Below are 17,735 nucleotides of genomic sequence, written 5' to 3'. Positions count from 1 at the left end.
CATTTCTACATGTCGCCATGTCCGTGATATTCAAAATGAATTGAACATATTGCAAATGCACGAGGCGGTTTCTCGGTCTGAGAACCTTCTAGAGCCCCATAAATCACCGTGCACTATCGACTTGAGCTCTAGAACAGGTTTCTAAAATTTCGGAGCTCTAGGTCTGACGGTTCTTGAATCGTTTGAACGAAAGTAACTATTGAAGGCGGTATAAGACTCTAAGCCCCACACTATGTCCCTATGGCCAAATTGTGTGTGTGTGTTTTTGTTTTTTTGCAAAAAGAATAGACACACGTTCTCTTTGGGGTAGGCATATACAGAATCCTCAATATGAAGTCTCTACCTAAAGAATTGGCTGGATGACATAGGGTTGAGTTGCGTGATTTTCACTATCTGCAGGTTATATGACAATAGCTCTTGGGTGTTTTTAACCACTTCCGGTTATCACAGGAAGCTCTTACTCAACACACGTTGTCTTTGGGTTAGACATAAACAGAATCCTGAATATGAAGTCTCTACCTTAAGAATTGACTGAATAACAGATGGTTGAGTTGCGTGATTTTCACTATATGCAGGTTGACCATATGACAATAGCTCTTGGCTGTTTTTAACAACTTCCGGTTGTCACAGGAAGCTCTTGCTTCACACACGTTGTCTTTGGGGTAGACATAAACAGAATCCTGAATATGAAGTCTCTACCTTAAGAATTGACTGAATGACAGATGGTTGAGTTGCGTGATTTTCACTATCTGCAGGTTGCTTATATGACAATAGCTCTAGGGTGATTTTAACATTTTCCGGTTGCTCCAGGAACCTTAGAATCGACACAGGTAGACCTCACAGTAGCCTGATGGATTGTTATAGAAGACAGGTTTATAAGGCATTCATAACCCACATAGACTTCAGGTTGAATTTAGGAGAATTGTCAATGTATTCCTATGGGGAGAGAAGTCATTGCACACAGTTTGATCTAAACACCTTCTTTTCACTGTGAAGGGTTAATGCCACAGGGTCAAGGTTAGGCTTGCACAGATCGGGAGGACCTCAGGAACGCTCCTGAGGTTGAATTGTGCTTCTAACCCTAATGGTTCTCTCACTGTCACCCATAAGCACTTGACATATTGGTGCAGGCCTCATTTTGGGCCTAGTTTTCTCACGGTCGCTGCGCTCATACCGAGCAAGCTACGGTCAAGCGGGGCGTCTCATTGAACTCGTCTCAGCCTAGAGATAATGGTAATGCCATTGCAGGCTCTTTGTGTCTTTAAGCACCGCACTGTGTCACTCCGTCCTCTCTGTGTGTGTGTTTGAGAGAGCTTTTCTTTGACATCTGATGGGATAAATGACTGATTTACAGTTCATGAGGGTTGCCTAGTCACACATATGAAGTTGTGGAAAGATCTGACCTTTTTAACCCTTCAAAACAGCCCCTATGACACCATTATAAGGCATTTCTGGTTGATACAGGAATCTGAACGTTAGGCTCTTATAGAATATTGAGTTTTAAGTGTTTCTGTTAAGAACTGACTTATTTACAGAGGGTTGAACAAGTGTGTGTTGTTTCAGAAAATCACAGAAAATCACAGAAATCTCGCAGAGCTCCGAAACCTGCCTTAACGGACTCATCTGAACACGCTGCAACTGGATATGTAACTTTTTAGAAAAAAAACCCTCTTGTTGTTGAATATCACCAATGTGTCATTGTACAATTTCTCTGAAATGAACATTGGTAAATGCATGGTTCCTTTTCTCCTGACACCGTAGACTCATGTAGTTTGATGTGAAGCGGTCAAATCAGCACTCTATTTTCCTGTTTGACTTTCAATCCCAGAAAAATAGCCTTAACTCGAAAAGCGTCGAGGCCTCGACTCCATCCTGTTCGGGGCCAACTGCCCATTATGCCAAACCCACACAGACCGAGTTTCGTCTTCGAATTATCTTCCATTTAGGAGAAAAAGCCGTGTCGCGATTGGTGATATATGTTACATTTGCAATATGATTCCATACGCCCTCTCGTGGAATAATCCGGGACTGCAAGGAAATGACCAAAATTTGAAAATTTAATTAAACGGAAACGGAAGGTCCGAGAGACTCCGTTCGATGACTTCCTGGAAGATCCGGCCACTGTGAGCGGCCCGACGCCGTCCGTGGATTTATCGGACGTAGTCGGACGTCTAGTAAGGGAGCGTACATTTGCAATATGGACTTTCTCACTAACCATACGGATGGCGCACGTGATGTCCCTTCATGTATGGAAGCGCCCTCTCTGACCATTTCTTGGCCTTCTTGATCATCTCTATCCAAAACAGGGGATCTCTGCTGTAACGTGACATTTTCTAACGCTCCCATAGGCTCTCAGAAGGCGCCAGGACGTTGAATGATGACTTTGCAGGCCATGGCTGAAAAACAGTAGCGCATTTGGTAAGTGGTCGATCTGAGAACAATGAGACTGGCGTGCTCGTGCACGAGATGACTCCATGTTTACATTTTCAGTCTTTGAACGAAAACAACGACTCCCGGTCGGAATATTATCGCTTTTTTACGAGAAAAATCGCATAAAAATTGATTTTAAACAGCGGTTGACATGCTTCGAAGTACGGTAATGGAATATTTTGAAGTTTTTTGTCATGAAAGGCGCGGGGCGCGTCACCCTTCGTTACCCTTCAGATAGTGTCTTGAACGCACAACAAAACACCGCTATTTGGATATAACTATGGATTGTTTGCAACCAAACCAACATTTGTTATTGAAGTAGAAGTCCTGGGAGTGCATTCTGACGAAGAACAGCAAAGGTAATCCAATTTTTCTTATAGTAAATCTGAGTTTGGTGAGTACCAAACTTGGTGGGTGTCAAAATAGCTAGCCCGTGATGGCGAGCTATCTAGTCAGAATATTGCAAAATGTGCTTTCACCGAAAAGCTATTTTAAAATCGGACAATGCGATTGCATAAAGGAGTTCTGTATCTATAATTCTTAAAATAATTGTTATGTTTTTTGTGAACATTTATCGTGAGTAATTTAGTAAATTCACCGGAAGTGTTCGGTGGGAATGCTAGTCACATGCTAGTCACATGCTAATGTAAAAAGCTGGTTTTTGATATAAATATGAACGTAATTGAACAAAACATGCATGTATTGTATAACATAATGTCCTAGGAGTGTCATCTGATGAAGATCATCAAAGGTTAGTGCTGCATTTAGCTGTGGTTTTGGTTTTTGTGACATTATATGCTAGCTTGAAAAATGGGTGTCTGATTATTTCTGGCTGGGTACTCTGCTGACATAATCTAATGTTTTGCTTTCGCTGTAAAGCCTTTTTGAAATCGGACAGTGTAGTTAGATAAAGGAGAGTCTTGTCTTTAAAATGGTGTAAAATAGTAATATGTTTGAAAAATTGAAGTTTTCAGATTTTCGAGGAGTTTGTGTTTCGCGCCACGCCCATCATTGGATATTGGAGCAGGTGTTCCGCTAGCGGAACGTCTAGATGTAAGAGGTTTTAAACCCTAGAAATTAAATGACTAATGTTAGAGGACATATATAAGTTGATTGTCATGAAATATGGTGTCTGTAGCTCTATCGATCTCTGAGTAATTAGGGAACTAAAAGTGTTACTTTCCTCCCAGTTCTCCCCTACTTTCTATCTACGATGATCATCATTTTTGGTTTGTACAAAATGTCCATGTCAAATTGCATTATTTAATAGCCCACACAACTGTTTGTGATTGGTTTATTTCAGGTTGTATCTAAACACATTAATGATGAGTATCTGTCAACGTTTGTATGCTTAGTTTAGCACATGTTGACACATAGACCTGGTCAACAACTAATGTTGACGATGTGTCATGATGATCTGCTGTAAACATTGGGTAAGGTAATAATGACAGCAGCAGAGCTGTATTTTCCTTCTGTCTGTGAATGAGAGCAAAGACCTGTAAGCCTATATGTCTGACATGTGGACTGGTTGCAGCCATGGGGTCATCATTCATGGTCACAAATTGACATTCCTCCAATTATTTCCAACCCACTCTGAATATATGTTTAATTCGTCCAGGCATGTCAGGGGCACAGTCGCTGGAGCTGGTGCAAGGCAGACAGGTTATGAATGATGGGCCAATAATCACCACCCCTGACTGTCAATTAAAAGACAGCCACTTATCCTATGTGCAGGCAAGGTAATTCCATAGTCCATACCAGTGGTCACCAACCGGTCGATTGCGATCGGTTTGGCGATCGATTTCTAGTCGATCGCCAAACATTTCTGTAAAAGGTGATGTGTTCCCATTTTTAACCATTTCATGTGTCTGAAGGTACAAACTCTCCCTGGAGAGAAAATCAGGTGCTCTATAGACCTACCGCTGGCCAATGGGATGGCTCAGACTACAGTGTCTGCCGTAATATAGCAGGCATAAATAAAAGCTACAGCAAAGTTAATACCGTGAGATTTCAAAATGGGATCAGCGTCACAATTGCAGATTTTAGAGAAACAACAAATGTCGGTACATATAAGTGTCTTATATCGGCTGAAAGCTTACATTCTTGTTAATATAACTGCACCCTCCAATTTACAGTAGCTATTACTGCGTAAAAATGCCATGCTTTTGTTTGCGGAGAGCTCCTAACAAAAAAATCCCTTTTTTCACTGTGATAGGTTTGCTAAATTCACTACTGAAGGTGAAATGTGTACTTACATTCTGAAATCTTGCTCTGATTTATCATCCAAAGGGTCCCAGAGATAGCATGAAGTGTTGTTTTGTTAGATAAAATTATTTTTCAAATCCTTATAAGGTCCATATACCATGCACGATCAATTTTGTATTTCCACTCGTTCAATTTGCAAAGAAAAGAATCTGTGAAAATCTCACCTTAAACGTTGTTTCAACAAGTCAAATCATGTTCATATGTATTCCTCAGAGATCCTAGAATGTAACAAGACTTCACTATATCATTAGGTGTGTAGTATATCCTATAAGACACCATATTAGGTCAGAGAGCGACGCCTTCATGGCACGTAGATGACACAGGCGGTCTTCACTTGAACGACGCTAGCGTTGTCAAATAAGCACCAATCGGGGTCAAACAAAGCTAGCTAGATAGCCAATGAGCTGGACGTTACGGGAGTATCCGGAAACCCTGTGTCTGTTGCAAAATGTAGGTGCTAACCTTTTGCGATAGCATGCCTTTTCCTTTTGGACAAAAATTATAAGAATTTTCAGAGTTATGAAGTTATGAAAACTGGTTGTTTTGCAAATGTTGAACTTATAATATGACTACTAATACTGGAAACGCTAAATCAAAGTCCAAGTATACAGATTTGACAATATTCTTGCAGAAAAATGTAATATGAATGCAACTGTCTCCTTCACGATTTGCCCAAATGTACCTTGGTGACTTCACACTAAATGTCATGGAGAACGCACATACTTCAAGTTATCCATCTGAAACTTTGCACATACACTGCTGCCATCTTGTGGTCACCGTCGGAATTACAACCAGAGTGATGGCTAGAACTGGGACCTTTCTCTTGCATTTCAAAGATGGTGGTAGAAAAAAAGGTTGTTTTTTTCTTTGTATTTTCTTCTACCAGATCTATTGTGTTATATTCTCCTACATTCAATTCACATTTCCACAAACTTCAAAGTGTTTCCTTTCAAATGGGACCAAGAATGGGCATATCCTTGCTTTAGGGCCTGAGCTACAGGCAGTTAGATTTGATATGTCATTTTAGGCGGAAATTGAAACAAAGGGGGCTATCCCGAAGAAGTTTTAAAACATGACTAGAGACTGTCAACAAATACAGCATAGAGCTTCGGTTTTTATGAGTGAGTTCATGTTTAAGTTCTTACTCAGCACCACTGTCAACACTTTTTATTCAACACTTTTATAAGCCATAAAGTGCACGTTTTTCCTTCTTCGTGCTACAACTAGCACTGCAGCTGTAATGAATGAGTAGCAAAGCGTATTGATAGGCTTCCATTGTTTTTATAAGCGGCTTGGGTCTTTATTTTATATCGAGGAATTTCACTTTCTCTGTTCATAGGAGTAACAATATGAATTTATGCATGAGGCAGAAATAATGCGGAGCGACTCAAGTTTCGCCATCAACTGGAAGACGGTGTCCCTTTTTGGTCAGTCTCAGCGGAGGAAAGAGTGAGAGGAGGGACGTTGAGAAGCGGACCCTCAGTCGGCTGCTCTCTCCCTCTGCTGAGACTGACCATAAGATGCAAGTAAAATCAGCCCAATAAAAAGGAAATGATTTAAATGTATACACACTCAGCTGTGCCTCATAAGTAATACAACAACTGATCTATTAACGGTGAGGTCATATAGCCAGGTTTCCTCCAGACGTGACACTTGGCATTTAGGCCAAAGAGTTCAATCTTGGTTTCATCAGACCAGAGAATCTTTTTTCTCATGGTCTGAGAGTCCTTTAGTTGCCTTTTAGCAAACTCCAAGTGGCCTGTCATGTGCCTTATACTGAGGAGTGGCTTCTGTCTGGCCACTCTACCATAAATGCCTGATTGGTGGAGTGCCTACCCATACCATAACCCCACGCCACCATGGGGCAATCAGAAAACCGCTTGCCCACACGACGCCATACACGCTGTCTGCCATCTGCCCGGTACAGTTGAAACCAGGATTCATCCGTGTAGAGCACACTTCTCCAGTGTGCCAGTGGCCATCGAAGGTGAGCAGTTGCCCACTGAAGTCGGTTACGATGCCGAACTGCAGTCAGGTCAAGACCCAGGTGAGGACAACGAGCACTCAGATGAGCTTCCTTGAGACGGTTTATGACAGTTTGTGCCGAAATCCTGTACTTGTGCAAACCCACAAGTACAGGTGGCTGGTCTCAGATGACACTGCAGATGAAAAAGACAGATGTGGAGGTCCTGGATTGGTATGGTTACATGTGATCTGCAGTTGTGAGGCCGGTTGGACTTAATGCCAAATTCTCTAAAATGACGTTGGAGGCGGCTTATGGTAGAGAAATTAACATTCAATTCTCTGGCAACAACTCTGGTGGACATTTCTGCAGTCAGCATGTCAATTGCACGCTCCCTCAAAACTTGAGACATCTGTGGCATTATGTTGTGTGACAAAACTGCACATTTTAGAGTGGCCTTTTATTGTCCCGCGCACAAGGTGAACCTGTGTAATGATCATGCTGTTTAATCAGCTTCTTGATATGCCACACCTGTCAGGCGGATGGATTATCTTGGCAAAGTGGAAATTCTCATTAAACAGGGATGTTAAGAAATTTGTGCACAACATTTTAGAGGAATAAGCTTTTCTTTTTTCGATCAGTGTAAATCAATTTGAATCCCACTGTAACACAATAGAATGTGTAAGAAATCCAAGGGGGATAAATACTTGATACCCAATGTATACACCACTGCTTTGTGCTCACCAGCGCAATGGTGCTTTCTGTCTCTTTCTCACTCATTCTCTCTTTCTCTCGCCTGCTCTCTCATCACAGGAATAATATCCGCCTGTGTTGCTGGGGTGTTAGTACAAAAGTTGATCTAAAAATACGTTAATGCTTCCTCCTTTGGATCATCACATCTTGCCACGAGGTCGCTCTTTATTTTGAGCCCCCAAAACATTCTCATCCTCTATATTTTTGGTGAGAAAAAAAAGTGTCTTTATGAGAGTAATTCATCACCTTTATGAATGTGGTCTTCCAGAGAGGCTGAGTGTTTTTGAAAATAATTATGTCTTAAAAAGAAAAAAGGTAGGGATGTCTGTGCAGGCGGGTCCATGGGGAGTCGTTTGTGGTCCTACTGTAACTGTGCAGTGCTGCCGTGGCGTAATAAAACACAAGGTTTTTTAGGGGTTTCAAAGTGGCTTTCCTGCTCTCGGCTCTGTCAGCCATAAATTGAGAATAAACACAGCCGTGTACGAGGCGCCCATAAATGCCTTCATAATTCATACCCTTGGGGCACCTCAGGTATATTAAGTTGTTTTTACGATGTACGTTATCACATGAATAATAGTTTACCCCCATGGTGCTGGATTCTCCTTCCTTAGTTAATAGCTTGATCCGGACATTATTGTACAATAAAGTGACGAGTAACATATTCGAGATGATTAGTTTCTCATGGGGCATTTCTGTGGTAGAGGTGTTCACATAATGGCATTTTTTTGGTGGGAGCAGATTGTATATCTTTGACCTGTACAGTTTAGCATTTTCTTGATTACGCTTGCATTTCTGGTTTTTATATCTTTTCCATTTGGTACATGTACAAAAACACGTTCATAGTGTATTTCATAGGAGAAATTCCATTGTCTACGAGCAGTGCTTCCATCTCTAGCTTTATTCTGACTTATTGTTAATGTCTCATAGAACTAAGTGTGGCAGAAAGACTGACACATGACAAAGGCTAAGACAATACCAACATGAGGCCTACGCAGCTCTCTGGATTTGATGCTCATATGCCAACGGAAAAGAAAGTTGTAAAAGACATAATACACCTCAGAAAAAAGGATCCAAGAGAGCTGGATGCCAGATTTCTGATCAAAGCACCGTTTGAAGTTAGTACAGTAGGTTCATGGTGGGTGTGTGTGCGTCTGTGTGAGTGAGCGTTTGTGTGTTTTTGTGGGTACCTGCCTGTGTCTGTGTCAGTGCATAGTTTTGTACAAACAAATATACAAGCATACGGAAATACAATAAATCTATAGCCGTAGTATTTAGTTCACATAATGTTGATCAGTTTACAAACCATTCCTCATCTCAAAACCCTAACTAAGATGTACTATTCAACTTAAACGTATGGCATTTCTTTCAGTCTAGTCAATATAAAGTCTCTTCAGCTTATCCCCAGCCTTTTCACTCTTGAAATGCTTAAAGAATTATGAGGAATCCAATAGTTCACCCACACAGTCCTTGAAAAGAGGAACAAGTACCCTCTGTAGTGCTTGTGTTTAATAGCCCCAGAGAGCATATTGCCCCCTACCTCTCAGAGAGAGTTCTCTTGAGTCAAGTGACTTTGATGAGTAGCCCCCTGAGCTTGACGGTTCTCTGGCATGGGAATGCAAGGCAGAGGCCCTTGTGAGGTGAGGTGAGGAGAGGGATTTATGAGAGGAATTGTTCCCGTGCTTTCTTCCGGTGTGCACCAAAGACCGTGAGCCTCCCAATGTGCAGCAGACAGAACAATACCACCAGTCCCCTTGTGAAAGTGACAAACGAGCTGCTCTGGAGCTCGTATGCATGTGGCTTGTCTGATGTTTTAATCCCTCAAGGAGAAAGGCAGGAACACTGGAAACACCTCCATTCCCAACAGACAGCCATCCCTCGACAGCAAAACATGAATGAGTATATGAATCCAAAATAGTATTATGTGTTTTTTCACTCTCATATACAAGTAGTAAAGCTTTTCCGATATAAAAGACGAAGTTGGGATAGCCAGATAATGTGACCTTGATGCTATTGAAACATATTGGGTAGTAATTATTGAATAACAGACACCCTTTGTCACAGACTAGATGGTGAAACAAATAGATGTGACTCTTTGTTGCGTTGCATAGTCTACTAATAGAAGATATAGCATGGATTCAATCAAATAGCATTCCTTTCTTAGAGGAAAAAGCCAGGATAAGTTGTTGCATGGGAGAGCTCTCTGGGAGAAGAGATGAATGATAAACTGCTTGCATAGCCTGAGGATTACATGATTTCATGATTCACGCAGTTCTTTATCATGAAGAGAAAACTAACCCAGCCAACTGAAAGTCAAGCTCTCTCCCTTAATGAAGAGTTGAGAAGGATAAGTGAAGTGTATCAAGGATACACAAAACAAACAAAATATTCAATCTGTCCAGGGAAATCTCTTTAGAAACAATCTTCAATAAAAGCTTGCCCAATGCGAATTCAAACTCCCTTTTTATGGCATCTCTATTGCGGAGGGAACAGAGAACACACTGCTGAGATCCCACTCAGTAAACACGTGCATCATTATCCATTCATCGGGGTGTATTGTTTGTTTACTGTGGCCCCATTTCCAGAGACCCAGAGAGCTGGGCTGGTGGACTGGGGAGCAACAGAACAATGGCCTTTCTTCTCCCCCCGCTTGGGCCTCAGAAATGCTCACCACTCAGCCGGCACACAGCCTTTCACTGGGGCTTTGGCCGTCCGTGAGTGACAGTTGAATCACAGAGAAGTTTTCCCAAGTACAGGAGCCGAGGAGGGCATGAGAGAGTGCTGTTGTATGGAGGGCCAGGCCCAGCTGCAGTGCTGGGAGGTCTGCCCTATTGTCTGGCAGACATAAAGAGCAGGAGGAGCAGGGGACCAGGCTTTACAACTCTGGTGTACTAGCTACATGCAGAGGACACTCGCTAAAGATGTAATTGACGCATCAACAGATAAGCATCAATGGGATTCTCCTTGTATATGTGAGACAAAGACACTCACACACAAACAGGCAAACACATGCATACTCATATGCATGCATGCACAAAACGATGTGAATACATACAGACACCAAAAGGTCATGGGGACAAATTCTATCTGTTTTCTTGATAACTTTTGGGCAGTTTATGTTGTTATATTTCCTAGTGTGTAATACTGTAATATCAACATGATATTGCAAGAGCTTCCTTCTCCCATATTTGCAGGCCTGTGCTTATATTGGATGAAAGCAGCAGGAAAATGATGGTGAGATCATGACGAGTTGTCTATTTGTTGTCTTATTATTGTTTCTGCTCCACAATTACTCGGGTGATGCATGCAGTGTGTATCCAACGGCCCGCTTTCTGACCTGAATGTACACACAATGGATCAGCTCCCTCCTAATAGCGTGCGCCGGTGCCTGTGGCCTTTACAACGCGTACAGAATAAAGTTCAGGTGTCAGTAGTTCAACTGATTTATAATGGGGAACAGGCGGTGATTAAGTGCTGATGTCGCAGGATTCCTCAACACTCATTTGGGGGAATCAAGCAGCTTGTATCCAAACAAGAATAATGTGCTGCTGGGTTGTTGTAACCTTTCTCATGTTCATGTTCCCTCCAATCATCTGCCACTGCTCCTTTGCTCTTTATTTATAGCCATGCTCCTTTGCTAAATGTGTGTGCCTCTTGTGAATGTTCATGTGCAAGTGTATACAGCACAAGAATCCTCTCCTTGTATGTTTCTATACAGTGTGCAGTATGTTTTCAGTGTGTGTTGAGTGCACTGGTATGTGTGGGACATGATGAGCAATAGAGCATGCTTTAGCTTAGGCCTAATTGTTCCTTTGTCTCTGTTAAACAATGAAACAATTGATTGGAGCGTAAGCGGGTTGACCCTGTTTCACACTGACTGAGTGCTGTGAATTGAATGGAGGCATTAGGTTAGACCGGGGGAGGGGCAGGGGTCAAAGATCCCGGGGGTCCTAACTACTCCTTACCGGCTAAGCCACTCTAGGGGTGTCCTTTCACCTGCCTGTCTGTATTTGAGCTCACTCCCAAAGCGTATCTTACAGCCGTGTGCTGTAGACCATGCACTGATCTAGATTTAAATCACAACTCCAGCAACACAAACCATTTTCAGAATAGCCTATTGATGAACCACCGCTCTGCAAAAGACATGAACCAACATTTCCTTGGATTATTAGCCATTTTTTCTGATTTGAAATAAATCAGCATTAGGCGTGTGTGTGTGTGTGTGTGTGTGTGTGTGTGTGTGTGTGTGTGTGTGTGTGTGTGTGTGTGTGTGTGTGTGTGTGTGTGTGTGTGTGTGTGTGTGTGTGTGTGTGTGCCCGTGCGTGTGTGTGTGTGTGCCCGTGCGTGTGTGCATTCATGCATGTTATCCTACCTCCTTGTCCCCACACAACCAGGCGGCAGAGATGACGGGCCTACACACCCGCTGCAGAAACTATTCAATTATTCCCGTTATGTGTACTCTACAAAGAATTCATCACATGCTGTTTCAGGAAGTTTTCACATCGCTAGGTGAATCAAAATGCCAGCGACACCCATCCCCGGCCCAGGATGTCATCTGTGAATAAACAGGATGTCAGTCTGGCTGCGCTCCCGCTGCCTGCAGACAGCCTCTGTCAGCGTCAGCCCAGGAAATGCCACCTTTCTGCTGACAGCTGCCTGTGCAGCGCCTGCACCCGCCAGCACGCCCGCGCCCAAAGGGAGAGCCATTCAGCCAGGCAGGCAGGAAGCTCCCAGGCAGGCAGCCCAGCTCCCATCCCACTCCATGCTAAGCGCTGTTCCCCAACCTGCCGCGCTCCGCCAGGCACCACGCTGCCACCCTGACAGCACTTCAGTGTGTATCTAAATAGAGCAGGAGACCGGCTTGTCCCAGGGAACCTTCTACATTCCATTCCATTCAGAGAGGATTTGTCACTTGGGTGAGAGGATAATGAAGAAATATTTTTCCTCTGGTTTAGGCAGTCCTTTCCTTTCCTCCCATCCACAGACATGGTAATGGCTGGATTGGATTAAATGAGCTCCCCTCCTTGAGCTCCCCTCCTTGTCTGTCTGTCTGTCTGTCAGGGTGAGGGATGTTGAGCTTTGCATAACATTTGTGTTTTTTATAATAAGTTGCTCTGCTTTCAGATAAGGGTGATGAGAGTTCAGGTCAGGAAAAACACCCGTTAGAGGATGTCCCCAGAAATTGCAGGTTTACCTTCTCAGCAATGTCAAATATTTGTCAAACTTTCAGTACAGTATTTCACAAAGTTCCCTGGTGAATTGTTAAAATATATTTTTTTTGTACTGTAGTAAAGTGTCACTCATATAGTAAATTGATGAGTAAGTTATGTAATTTGATTTAGATGTAGTGACCCTTTAATGTAGCGTGGGGGTCCAGTCACAGTGCAGTGAGTCTGCCTAGCCCATAGCCTAGGAGGTTTGTAGGTGTATAAGGGCCTACAGATGTAGGATCTTAATTTGATCACCCTGTTAATTTGATCACCCAGGAAATGTAAAACTTGTAGTGAATTTGAGGTTTAAAAAGGCTTCTATATTTTGTAATTTTCACTTCGAAATTTCTGTCTTGATTTTCCCTTTCAAAAAATCTATCAACCTCTACAAAAATGTCCATTAATTATAATCCACATAATAATTCGTATTTCCTGTTATTTTCCTGCTGTAGCAAGCTGGCTCAAATTAAGATCCTACATCTGTGCATGTTTGTGTGAGTGTCTTCCCATTGGAGGGTTGCTTGCACTAATTGGTCTTAATTGTTGGTAATACCCCCGCGTCGCTCTCCTTTAGGTCAACCTCACGTGCGGCCGAGGAGAGGCCTTTTTTTATTGATGTGACAAGGCTAAATTGAGAACCTTTGGCAGAGTGTCAAAGCCTAATTAATGACTCTAATTTCATCTCTCCACACGTCCTCAGCCATCGAGTGAATGTGATTACAGAGAGCCGTCTTCACATTAGCCTGGCCTCCTCATGCTAATTAGCCGCTAGCCCTAAGATGGAGAGGGCCTCGGGGTGCAAGAGAAGGGGCTAAAGCTGCCCTCAATGGACACATAATGACCAGAGGAATCAGAATGGCAATCTGGCCGCATCTCATTTTCATAATATATTATGCTCAAGACCTATGTGAGTGGCTCAGACTGGGCTTGATCGTGCAGGACACATGGGCCTGGAGCCCTACTGAGAGCACCAACAATAGACTGACCCCTTGTGCTCTCCTCTTAACCACGCTGGGGTATACAGACAGTAGCTTCGTTTGTTACATCCATTTTTCTTTCTTTTTTCCCCCCAGGGTTCAATATGTTACGGTCATTTCTGTATCAGGGACTTACAAATTATAGTCCTTCCCCTTTTGTGGACCGTTCCATTCAGTAGTATGTCTGCAACTTTTCCGGTCTTTATGCAACTACCATGTGCACTATATTCAGACTAGCACAGATCAGTCTTTCTATATATAGTCCTACTTGTCCACCATTACATAGTGGGACTCCATGCAGGACTGTTCAGCCCTCCCTGGGGTTGATTTAAGGGATCTATATGCAGCAGTGGCATGTTCAGTAGAACTTCAGGCTGTAATCAATGTGTGAAACTCCAGCTTGAGTTGATTGTATAAATTTCGAACTTGTACTCCACTCTGTGTGTAGAACTTCCAGCTGCAGTAGCTGCAGGGACCTACACACAGGCGGCTCCCATTTCAGAATATGTTTTATACATAGTTTTGGACCAACCAGTAGTGTTCTAGGATGTCGTGTGAATAGAGATTTCATGTTAATTTGAAGGTTGCCTGCCATTAATATTGTGCATCAGACACATGTAGTGGGTAGAAAATTATGTTTCAGGCGTTTCTGTTAAATTTTGATCCTGCATCACCATTTCAAAGAAGAAAATAGTTAATATTAAGAGAAGGCCTTCACTTACGCTGGTGAAATTCGGCAGTAATATTGCATATTAAACTTTATAGGGCCCACTATTTCTATATAGCCTGTCATGTGTTTTAAAGATCGGCCTCTTTCTATTAAAGCCTTTATCACAGAGCTTTATGTGAGTGTGAAGGTACATCTGGGCAACACATTGGCAGGGCACCCTCTGCAGAGACTGATTCTAACGCCGAACAGTGGTACACCGCAGCCCCAGCTTGGCAGTCTCTCTGATGGGAAAGCTGGGTGGGGACCAGCCTGGAAGACAGGCGCTGTCCAGGACACCCAGAACTCTGCCAAAGCCAGAGTATAGTAAGAAAGAAGACCAGTGACCTAATACTTAGAAAGGGAAGTAGCCCTTGTTACCTGCATTGCAGCAGTCTGTGTTGTATTTATTCAAAAGATGGTGTTACTGACATTCAACTGTATGCCTCTAGAGTCTCATTCTCTCTGTTATGTTGCAATGAATACTGCGCCCGGTCTGGAGACATGAAAGTACTTTTTCCAAGGTCAACGTTCTCCCTAAATGTTCTAAATTCCTAAAAACATATTTTATTGTTCTTAAAAGAACAGTCCCTCTGTAACAGACATAGGCATCCATTAACACACAGTAAACATTTGGTTATGAGGCTGTTCTGTTATTTCTGCATGATAGTTGCCAGGCCTCAGATTTTCTTCTCTTGTAATTACTGGATAAACGAACCAGTGGGTTCACATCACACATTAACATGAAACAAAGCAGCCAAAATCGTTATCTGCCACTTGAATTCTACCATTTGAACGGCATTTCTTCCATTATCTGATACTCAGCCTTGGCCACACCATTAGATGTCAGACCGCTTCTTGCCTCTATTTGTTTACCTTCGTTAGCACTGAATATTCTATGGAACGGATGTAAAATACAACAGAGAAACACACTCCATTATACCCTTGTCGTACACCTACACACTTGTATACAAACGCATACACACACACTCACACTTTCTCTCGCTGTCTCTCACTTACACAGGAACCAAAACACACATGTAAACTCTCATGAATACACACACACGCACGCGCACAGGTACACACAAACACACACACACACACGCACACGCACACGCACACGCACACACACACACACATACATTAGCTGATCCATATAAAATCACACATATGGTGTTGATTGTTTTGGGGAGAACTGCCGGAGAGAGCTGTAAGTGCGAGAGTAGCCAGGTGTGCTCACCAGACATCTGTGAGTATGTCGGCCAATTAACATTTCAACTCAGACTCCTGAAACAGTTTTAGGGCACAATGCTAACCATCACTGATGAGAATGCAAAAGCCCTGACTAGAGAGCGAGATTGTGAGGCTGATAGTATTATTTCCTGATCAATGTATTTCTATAGTAAAGCTACATATCAATGGGACCTGTATGTATGGTCAAATCTGTTGAGCTTACATAACATAATGGGCATTATTCTCAAAAGGTCAAGTCCCTAATTAAATGTATATGTATAGAACTAAAATAGTGTAAACCTTCTTGATATTTTCAGGTTGACGTTTCTCATACCTTTATTTTATATTACAATTCTTATTATTTTTTGTCCTTTTTTTCGATGGGTGGGTGGGGGGTTACATGTGCAATATACAAATTCATCTGATTTAATATTCAGTTCATTTCATATTTACCTTTGAGCTGCCACTAAGCAACAACAATAAAGGAAAAAAGGTATTGATCATTATGATCATATTAGAGTAACAAAATAAGTTGTAATACATTTAGTATGTAAAGGAAAAGAAACAAAAAGAAGTGAGCCAACATCCCATCCCATTCCTCCAAAACCACCCATCCAACATGTCTCCATCCAACCACCCACCTCCCGTTCCACACCCTGAAACCATGTTTTCCACCCATTCCCACCCCCCTAGCAACTACGGTTGCTTGTCAGGACTGGGCCTTCCCCAAACTGTTGCCACAAAGTTGGAAGCACAGAATTGTCTATAATGTCATTGTATGCTGTAGCGTTAAGATTTCTCTTCACTGGAACTAAGGGGCCTAGCCCGAACCATGAAAAACAGCCCCAGACCATTATTCCTCCTCCACTAAACTTTACAGTTAGAACTATGCATTCGGGCAGGTAGCGTTCTCCTGGCAACCGCCAAACCCAGATTCGTTTATTGGATTGTCAGATGGTGAAGCGGGATTCATCACTCCAGAGAACGCGTTTCCAATGTTCCAGAGTCCAATGGCAACGCGCTTTATACCCCTCCAGCCGACGACTGGCATTGCACATGGTGATTTTAGGCTTGTGTGCGGCTCCTCGACCATGGAAACTCATTTCATGAAGCTCCCGACGAACAGTTATTGTGCTGACAATGCTTCCATCGGCAGTTTGGAACTCGGAAGTGAGTGTTGCAATCGAGGACAGATGATTTTTATGCGCTACGCGCTTCAGCACTCGGCGGTCCCATTCTGTGAGCTTGTGTGGATTACTACTTCATGGCTTTGTTATTGTTGCTTCCACTTTTTTTGTTACATCATCTTTGAAATGCAAGGAAAGGCCACAATGTATTATTCCAGTTTAGGCACAATTTAGATTTTGGGCACTAGATGGCAGCAGTGTATGTGCAAAGTTTTAGACTGATCCAATGATCCATTGCATTACTGTTCAAAATGTTGTATCAAGTCTGCCCAAATGTGCCTAATTGGTTAATTGATACATTTTCACGTTCATAACTGTGCACTCTCCTCAAACAATAGCACGGTATTGTTTCACTGTAATAGCTACTGTATATTGGACAGTCCAGTTAGATTAACAAGAATTTAAGCTTTCTTCCCATATCAGATATGTCTATGTCCTGGGAATTTTCTTGTTACTTACAACATCATGCTAATTACATTGGCGCACGTTACCTTAACCCTCCCACGGGGGGGACACCGATCCTGTAGAGGTTTTAAAATCGCTTTGCTCTTCAGTATGGGCCATTCTACTGCCAAGGTTTTTTCTATGGAGATTGCATGGCTGTGTGCTCGATTTTATACTCGTCAGCAACGGGTGTGGCTGAAATGGCGGAATCCTCTAATTTACTTTTGGCCATGTAGTATATGTACAGTATGAGTTGGGCTTTATAAGTTGTTTATTTATATGCATTGAGGTTAACTGAGATGATTCTTTACAGAGTCAAGTGTATTTGTCCAGGTCTCGGTTGCTCATTGACTAGCACCATTCATTCTCTCTGTCGATATTTCTAACGTTATACTTTCTAATAGTAATTGTATCCACTGGCAAATTGGGAGAGAGTGGTGATTGCCATCTAAGAGCCAACATGTTTTTTTTGCAGCAGTGCTGCCTGCCAGCATTAATTGTCTCTGATTGATTGCGAGATTCAAGGAGCTATCATCATTAAGTAAGATAATAGATACAACGCATTGAATA

Source organism: Salmo trutta, chromosome 9, assembly GCF_901001165.1.
Source record: "Salmo trutta chromosome 9, fSalTru1.1, whole genome shotgun sequence".
Taxonomy (NCBI): Eukaryota; Metazoa; Chordata; class Actinopteri; order Salmoniformes; family Salmonidae; genus Salmo; species Salmo trutta.
This window is presented reverse-complemented; position numbering follows the sequence as displayed.